General features: G+C 44.6%; 1 long non-coding RNA gene and 1 other non-coding gene across 8 annotated transcripts; one reads left to right on the forward strand and one right to left on the reverse strand.

Annotated features, from left to right (window-relative positions):
• Positions 1-324: 324 nt before the first annotated feature.
• Positions 325-395, reverse strand: TRNAG-CCC (transfer RNA glycine (anticodon CCC)). The gene has a single exon. It is a non-coding gene; the product is annotated as a tRNA-Gly (tRNA).
• A 3,171-nt stretch (positions 396-3,566) lies between these two features.
• LOC136550563 (uncharacterized) lies at positions 3,567-8,637 on the forward strand. 7 transcript variants are annotated; one of them, XR_010782337.1, is made up of 5 exons: positions 3,567-4,297; positions 4,370-4,511; positions 5,055-5,195; positions 5,427-8,104; positions 8,184-8,637. It is a non-coding gene; the product is annotated as an uncharacterized lncRNA (long non-coding RNA). The 7 variants fall into 7 exon arrangements; XR_010782340.1 differs by having other exon boundaries at positions 5,427-6,374; positions 7,995-8,637; XR_010782341.1 differs by having other exon boundaries at positions 5,427-6,374; positions 8,086-8,637.
• The last annotated feature ends 672 nt before the right edge of the window (positions 8,638-9,309 follow it).

Here is a 9,309-nt window from a genome sequence, read left to right on the forward strand (position 1 = left end):
CTTCTATGTTGTCAGGTTGCTGACGCTATGTTCTCAGGTTGTTGGCCCTAGACCAAGGCAAAGGCAAGGCCATCCCACCCGGCGTGAGCATCTGTATCACTTTCACTGTATCACTGTTTGTCTAGGGGAATATCGGCTCAGGAAAAGTAAAACCATGGCCCTTGCAAAAGGCAAATTGCCAAAAAAAAAATGTGTAGGGGAATATCGGATCAGGAAATGTAAAACCATGGCGTTTGCAAAAAGCAAATTGCATAAAAATTTGTCTTGCGGAATATAGGCTCAGGAAATGTAAAACCATGGCGCCTGCAAAGAAGAAATCTTAAGTGCTCATCCGGGGAATCGAACCCCGGTCAATACCGTGGGAGGGTACTATGATACCACTACACCAGATGCGCCTCTTGGATAAGGATTGTGTTTTTATTTTATAATTGAATGTGAACATTGAGGCTTAGCTGGATGGAGCAGTCACCTTAGATCAGAGTAGCCGGGGCCCGGGAGTGGAGGGCATGAGAAATTTTATCTGGGGGTAAGACTGAAACGGCTGGCATATTGGAATGGATGGAGTGCATCTTATAAGACATGGCATCTGTCAGCAGTCTGATCTGATCTTCGGATGCTCCTTGTCATTGCCAGTTGCCAATGCGAGCCGTGCATGGCAGGGCCGCATTTAGTTGCCGGCCGAAGTTGGCGTCGCCGGAAGGAGAGATCACTGTATTGTACTGTAGCATTTCATTTGTATTTGGTAATAATTGTCCAATTGTTGACTAATTAGGCTCAAAACGTTCGTCTCGCAAAGTACAACCAAACTGTGCAATTAGTTTTTGATTTCATCAACATTCAGTACTCCATACATGTACCGCAAATTTGATGTGACAGGGAATCTTCTTTTTGCATAGTGCCAAAGTTTGGATTTTAGTGAAACTAAACATGCCCCAGAATTGCACCCACCACACGAGTGCCGACGCTGACCGTGACCGGACCGGCCGTCATGCGCTGCACGCGTGTGCACGGGCGCTGGCCCGCTGCCGCCACCGCCACACCCCGAAGCGGAAAGGCGGCGGCCAACCACCTTTCGGCTGGCGGCCCGACAGCGCGGGGCGGGGGCAGCAAGTTGCGGCGACCGGCGGCACCCGCAGGCACGGTGTGGTGTGGGAACGCGGGCCACGTGAAGGCCCCGACGCGCGATGCGCCTCCCCCGCGTCCACGGATGCACGTGACGGCCCTCGTGCGACAGCGCCTTCCGGGGCCCCTGTCTGTGCGGTGCCCACCCCACGGCCCGCAGGGCTTTGCGCGCTGCATATTCTGCCGTGGGCCCGCGGCCCGTGTGGATGAGGCTGACTATTATTGCCGCGACGGCGACGTCCGCCGGTGGATCTGAATGGATCGCCGCGCCTGCCTTTTCTATATATATATATAAATATATGCAATGATAAATACTCCTCTATATATATCCTGTGCGCGATGCCGGTGCTATTCCGGGACGGAAAGATGCATGCAAATGCAATGGACAATTGGACTTGGACATGGTGTTGGCGATTGGAGATCAAGGGAATCTCTATCCCAGCGGCAAAGCAATCCCGGACATTCAGAACCTCCAGGAACTTTCCAGACGCTTTGTGTGCACCTTTTATTCTCCTCTATATACTTCCTCTGTCTTTAAAAAAAAGCAACTATATGTTTGAGGCACGTTAAAAAAATTAAACTTTATCAAATTTATAAAAACAATATTAATATTTATATCTCTAGATATGTTACTTTATAGTCAATCTAATGCTACTTATTATTCGTCTATTCGGTATCCTATATGTTTATTTACGTGTGCAATTTAAAATTGTAGAAGCGAGAATTACATTTTTTTTATGTATATATATCCCACCGTCCTGTTGTTGAGGCCGCTCTTTCATATACTCAAGCTAGGTCTTACATTGTCAAGTACTACTTCAGTTTTCAGAAAGAATTAACGCCAGTCTAATTTTGTCTTAAGTCAAACAATCTTATACTATTATTAAGTTTATACAAATGAGTATGTATATGTCGGTGTTTCGGACCGGGGGTCCTCAACCAACTAGTAAATTTATCCTGCGTGTTCCTGATTCCGGATGATGATGCAAAGAGACACAAGGTTTATACTGGTTCGGGCAATTCGGGCCCTACGTCCAGTATGGGAGATCGATCTTGTATTCCTTACACCGAAATGCTTGTGGTAGGGGGTTACAAGCTAGGTGAGAGAGGGAGTTCGTCCCAGGTCTCGGCGAGGTGAGGTGTGGACTGCTTGAGACGTTGCTCTCAGGCGGCTGGGAAGTGTGTGTTACAGGGCCTTGTTCTCTGTCCCCTAAATGGCCCAAGTCCTCTCCTTTTATAGTTGAAGGGAGGATAAGGACAGTACATGTGCTAACTATACGGCGTCGTGCAAACAGGGGTGGCGCGTCCGAGCCTTGTGGCGGCGTGGTCGTCGGATTGGTCCGTCCTTGGAGCACTGGGGCGGCGTGCTGGTCACATCCGATCCTGTGCGTCATGGGAGCTCCAGGACTGCCTCGGAGTGGGTGCGGCGGTCAGCGTGCGAGTCGCTGTGGACTGACTGTGCGCGAGGCCGAGGCTCGGTCGGTGCCGAGGCTGTATCGCAGTGGGGGGTCTCGGCAGACACGAATCCCAAGATAGCCGAGACCCTGGTGCATAGTGCTGAGGCCCGGAGAGAGCGGTTGATCTGGTGTGCTGGCTTGGAGACGGTGATGACCCAGGCCAGGCCGTCCATGTCGTGTTGTTTTCGAGGCGGGGATCGCGGGGCACAGTGTAGTGCGGGCGCTGATCGTGGGCACAGCGTCAGGATACAGTGACTGGTAATCCCCGCCGTGCCCTATCTCAGCTGGTATGGTGCTGATGCGACCTCATGTCCCGTCGGCCATTCTGCGGTGTCGAGCCATCGTCCGGCTGAGATTGCGGGAGTGGTTGACGTATTAATGGGACATGACGTGCTGTCGGGAAGATCGGTCGAAGCGGGGGGCAATGGGCTATGGACAAGCCGGCCTCGAGCGATACGGAGAATGAGGCCTCGCGCGAGACGGAGATCGGACTCCTTGCCGAGGCCTTCCGTGAGAGGCCTCGCGCGAGGCGGAGATTGCACTCCTTGCCGAGGCCTTCCGTGAAAAGCCTCGCGCGAGGCGGAGATTGCGTCAGGACGCCGAGACCTCCTGTGCGAGGCTCGAGGCGAGGCGGAGAGCCTGGTGGGCTCGGATGTGGCCGGTGAGGAGTCCATGGCTTACCTTCTAGCTTTGTTTTTTGATGGGACTTAAGTGACCCTTTTGATGTTCGCTCGGGGTACCCCATTCTACGGTACCCGACAGTATATTTATAACTTAAAATACACTTATTTGATATCACAAATAGGGATACTTTTCAATATAAATTTAATCAAACTTAATGTAGTTCTAGTTAGATGCAAGGTGGGTTGTCTGCAAACCTGCAAATGTACATACTGATGTGTAGTAACAATTCCTACTCCCTCTTATTTCATAAGTATTTTGTTTTACATTTGTGCGCAAGGGGATAAGGATGTACACCAAATTTAAAAGCCAAAAAGATGGCCAGCTCCTCCGCCTGCGCCACCCTCCACGTCGCCCAAAATAGCCTCGGCCGTCCGATCACGCGTTTGGTGGCCCAGATCGCTCGAAGCAACAGCTTCTGCAACAGCTTCTCAGCTTCGACCACTCTTTATTGGCATCCACTAGCTTCCCGTGTAATTCTCTCAGCATAATCCGGCTTCTGCTCTGGAGCCAATCCATCAAATATATACTGCGGCTTCCGATTTTGGGTCCAGATCCTTCTATAGGAAAAAAAAAGAGTCGGCCTCATCACTTCCCCGTTCTCCCCCACTCCTCCCGTGGCTCGCACGGATGCCGCCGCCGCCGCTCGCGCCTCCCCTTCCTCTCCTTCTCTCCCACGGCGATGCACCGGCTACGGCCACGCCGCTGGTCGCGGGGTGCGGGCGGAGCACAGCCCTGGCGCGGCGTGGCTGGCGAGGGCGCCGGTGTGGAGGCCGCCGAGCGTCCGCCGGCGCGGGCGGCTCGGCGACCACCCGGCGCGAGCAGACCCCAGGTAAAGGCGGCCTCCCTCCCTTGCTCCTCTTCTCCTTCACACTCCGGCGCTGGGGTCAACCGGAGATCTGCGTGCTTGTCGTCCACCTTTGCTGGGGTTCATCGGGGGCCTCCATGACTGGATCCAGTGCCTCCATGGCCGGATCCGTTAGTTCCCCCACAGGATATTTGGAATCACATGATCCACTGGTCCGTCGGCGTCTTAGGTAAGTAAATGGCCTTATCTCTTTGCGTTATGGTTAGGGGATGCACTGATATTTGGGGATTTTGATTTCTAGGGTTCTGGATTGGGCAAGAACAGGGGCATTTCTATGGTGCTCTATCTTCTCCTCTCTGTAGATCCATACTCCATCTTCTTTTTTCTATGGATGCAAATGGAGCAGCCAAGGTGAAAAAGATGCTATCGATCTCCGCCACCAGGTGCCTTACCCTCCTCCCTTTAAACTATGATGCTGGATGAAAATAGTGCAGATTAAAAACAGAACTGTGTTAGGATAAACCATAACACGGTTGCTTCACAGGTTGGCAACTTGCCAGATGCCTCATTTATAATAAGGAATGTTTCTTTTCGGTGCATGGAGCAGATACTGAGTCTAGAAAATTCAGTCTCAATCTCTTTTCTGCATATATCAGTGCCAGTGTATGTGTTTTTGTTTTTTGAAGCAGACATATTATAACACTGAGATGTCAATAATCTTGCGCTATCAAATTTGGTTTTTGTATACGGGAATCATACTAATAGCATGTTGTTACTGTTACTAACATCCTGAGTTTTGTATATGCCATGCTACACTATTCATGCCTATGGTCATTCCAGATATAGCAGTCCACATATTTGCCTCAGAAGTTAACTTTAAATATATGTGCTAATACTCTGGAGAGCTTGATAAGCTACATGCTTGCCACCCAAAGTTTAGCTTATCAATTCCTAATGGTCTTAGTTCACCTTCCTTTTGTCTTCAGGTTCTCAGGTAATATGTGGTTACCTTTTCTCAGGTGGCAGCTGCCAACGCAGGTCTCTCCATGACAAGATTTGTTGATGCCGGTTTTTATTGGAGAATTTGATGATTTCAGAGGAAGATTGATCATGTTTCTTGATTATTGGTATTTTCGCACCATCTCCTTTATCAGTTCTACCTATTTCCCGATACATTCGTAAATTCTAAGTTCTATGCAACTGCTTGCTGTCTAAGATGATGCAACGAAATTGACTAATTATCCAGTTAGTCCTTCGCTCTATCGTGTACCTCAAAAAATGCACAAAATGAAATCAAAAGAGATTTGTTGCGTCATCATATTTTTCGACGCCAATTCTAATATGGCTTTATTTTGTAGGTTGGGCTCCCTTAATCATCCAGGGGGAACACCTACTCAATCCTCGGGAGGACACCTAGGGTTCAGTTCATCGTTTTGGTATGTTATCCACTTTCTCTGCCTTCCTTAGATGTTAGTTTAGATTATTTCATAATAATAGATCGAAATGCTGCCTACTTATGTACTCATATATATGTCCTTTCCTTTGTTTTCTGTGTTCAAATAAGGTGTAATATGTGTTCAGATGGCATGAAGATATTCAGAATCAAATTCCAAATTGTTTTGGATATCTTATTGGATTTCGTAGTTTCCAGTTCCTCTAATTGAAGATGGTATCAAGTTTGAGCTGGTCCAAATATGCTTATCTAACTATCGTGCAGTACATGCTCCTTGCCGCTGCCGACCCACTTATGACTTATCTCAACATATACGCTGTATAAATAGTTGTACAACAGTACCACTATTGTTTATTTATAGCTCATTGCTTTCCTGCAATTTGCGTCAATGTGAGCTATAGGATTTTGACCATCTAGAACGAACCATGCTGCCATTAAGGGACCCACTATGCATCGTTGTTCTATTTGTCCGATAAAGTCAAACAGCTATAAGGCCTTTTTCTTTTATCATGCATTATATTACCTTACAATCATTCCAGTTTATTACATCACACAGGCTAGCCATTCCATGCAGGACAGAACCAACATCTACTTGTTTTTTCAGTTGCCATGCATAGCGTTTTTATTACATGATAATTGAATCAATGTTCTGTTGTGAGCGACAACATTTCCAAAAATTCGTCGGCTACTACAGCACATATGCTTCGAATTCAGTAGTATAGTTGAAATGTTTAGAGTTTTCATAAATACAGGTCTAATGAGCTCCTGATTTTATTTTCTAGCTTCCTCCAATATACCGCTCAAGGTTTGTTTAGCTGATCACAGATGTCAGCTGCTACCCTGCTGCCTAAAGGTTAATTTTCTTTATTGTTTTTAATTTACTTCAGTACATGTGTCTTTGGTTCTCCAAATAGGAGGTCTTTTGTTTGCTTCCATACGTCATGATTTCAACTTCCTATTTCTGCTCCCTATCCCAAAATGATGTACAACATAAATGAGTATGAGTTCCCTAGCTGAACTTATTTTCTAACTTATCTCTGTGTTTCGTTTTGCTTCACATGATGTTTGCAAACTACAGCCGAGCTGCACATGTTTTGTGGGCATAGTTTCTAAGAAAATATGCTAGATAAGGGGAAGTCAGCTGATGATCGATTCATCAGCAACATTAGTTGTTGCTCTAAATTTACGTACTCCATGTATTTCAGTTGAGTTGTTTGGTTATTAAATAATTGGGACATCAGAATCCATTGCCTTTGACTTTGATAGATCCTAGAGCTCATGGATTAGTTTATTTACGAATGTTTGACACTCCTACAACATGTTGTATAGAATATGTGTGCATGTAAATAGAAAACTACCTCAGGAACCTTAGTTAGCTAAGTGGACTGAAAGGGCCACCAAGTTTGATAAACTCTGTTAAGTTTCAGCCATCAATCATGGGTTTGGTGCTAATAGAAAATTAAGCAGATCATCCTGCATATATAGCTTTGCCTGTAGTAATTACAGATATTGATAGAAGTTATTAGTTTATAATTCAACTAATGATGATGATAGTGGACTCAGCAGTTTATAGTTCGGTTTAGATAATAGTCATAGATGGAACTGCTGCTAGAAAACTGTTGTTGGTGACTGTTGCAAACAATACAAAATCTTTATAGTTTCAGTGATGCTGTTGTTGGTCACGGTTGGGGAAAAAGTAATAAATAGTTTATTTTCCCATTTATTTCCTTATGAACTCGTGTTGACGAACTCACAGCGACGAACTCACAGCACTACTATGCAAAAAGAGGTCTAATTGCAACAGCGTGACTCCTGCAAAATAGTTAGGCCCAACCTGCAGCTTCCAGTTAATCTTAAATATAGTTGGTTATGAGCACCATTCAACTACACTGAACACTCTCACTTAAAATGTCCAACTGGTTAAAGAATGTGCTGCCATGTCTGCCTCTAAATTACATTTAGAAAAGATTAGTAATGAAGCTACAAAGGAGGAACCTTGTCTATATCGAAGTAAGTTCCACTAAGGTTCAATGCAGTGTCCAGGAAAAAAAAGCTTTGGTTAGTGCTGTTTTGCTGCTTTACTGACCTCATCTTTGCCTTATTTTTCCTTCTCCATATTCTGGATGCACCAGTAGTTAAGTTGATCCGTGCCTGATATGTTATATATAGTACACGTATCATAAGATAATATAGCTCAGTTAACTGATGATGTAACTAATTAGAGGAACATACTAAGAATTTCTGTAATGAAAACCTCTTGGATTCGAATGGAATTCATAGGAACTCTGACATGTTGCTTAAGACTCTAAGGCGGTTAAGAAGACAAGTTTTTCCCAAGCTATCCTTGCAGATAGAAAGGCAAATCAGATTGCCCACATCGGAAACTGTTTTTTTTAGCAGTGTTGTTTCATATACAATTCTAGGTTCTATTCATGACATAGGTATCTACTGCCATTTCCATTTACTTTTGTAGGGTATACATACAATATACATAGACAGCTAACACATTAAGGGTGCACTTCAATGGCGTTAACATCTCAAATTTGCTTGCTCTTCATTTTCAGATTGATGTCAATTTGTCCGGTTCGTCATATCGATCTTAAACAACCTCAACACTACACAGATTATGGACGTTGTGGTCATCCATTATTTATTGTTGCAGGACACAGGCTGCTCATTAAGAGGGCACACATTGAAGCCCCCAAACAAATGGCCAGCCATTGATCAACATCTGCGTTCAATTTTACGTATATATAACTTGGCTCCTCAGCTTCTTCTATACTTTTGTGCACTTATCCAAGGGAGTCTTAAAAGAAGATTACCATGAACTGATCTCAAAAAGGCTGAAGAGGAGACCACCATGATCTCCATAACCATAAATGTAAGCGAGATATGCTTGTGTAACTGGTTGAACATATTCTGAGGGCCTTGTGTATGATCAGGATATTGTCTACTATTGTATAGACTCTTCTATGTAGATCAGCTAGCTTTTCTTCATTGTACTGCTTTGTTGTGTCAAGGATGAGTAAAGGATAAATGATTCAGGGCTAGATGACTTTTTTCTAAGTCTTCAATTCATAATATACTAAATCCATGGAACAGTTCAGTTTCATACATGTATTGCGCACTTGAACATTGTACTGCTTTCAACTTTATACTTAGTTCACTTAGATTTCTAACACGCCCATTGTTACACAAAATCTCCATTTACAGGCACACAGGCGCGCGGATGCGCGCGCCAATCTACTAGTGACCTATAAAGGAGGGCCAATGAAAAGAAGAGGATAAAGATACGTAGAAGTTCTAAAACAGCCTATATGTATAGAATTGGAGAGAATACGGCCGGTTTGTGGAGTACACATTGCTGTTTGTTAGGTCAATAAGATAATTATTTGTTCTGTTTTTATTCATGAGAGTATGTAGGCCCAAAATATGAATATGGCTTCTTACTTTTGGATACGAAGACAGTATATCTATATTTCTTCTTTCTTTTGAACTATATTCCATGTGTCCTATAAAAATATGCTATGGAGCACGCATTTAATATGCATGATGCAGCAATTTACTGGGATTAGGAATAGCTTAATCGAGACTTATGAGAGTATATATGTACTGCTTTGAGTGGTAATGTGTGCGTGGCTAATCAAAATCCGAGCTTGAAGAAACGTTCTTCTTTGTTCTTAATTTATTTATTCCCTCTGTTGCTATCTCACTAGAAAAGGCTTCTTGCTTATATTCCATCCCCAAGTTGCTGGTGCCTGAGTTGAGGTCTCTGAGTAGTTACTCAG

The sequence above is a fragment of the Miscanthus floridulus genome, chromosome 4, assembly GCF_019320115.1.
Source record: "Miscanthus floridulus cultivar M001 chromosome 4, ASM1932011v1, whole genome shotgun sequence".
Taxonomy (NCBI): domain Eukaryota; kingdom Viridiplantae; phylum Streptophyta; class Magnoliopsida; order Poales; family Poaceae; genus Miscanthus; species Miscanthus floridulus.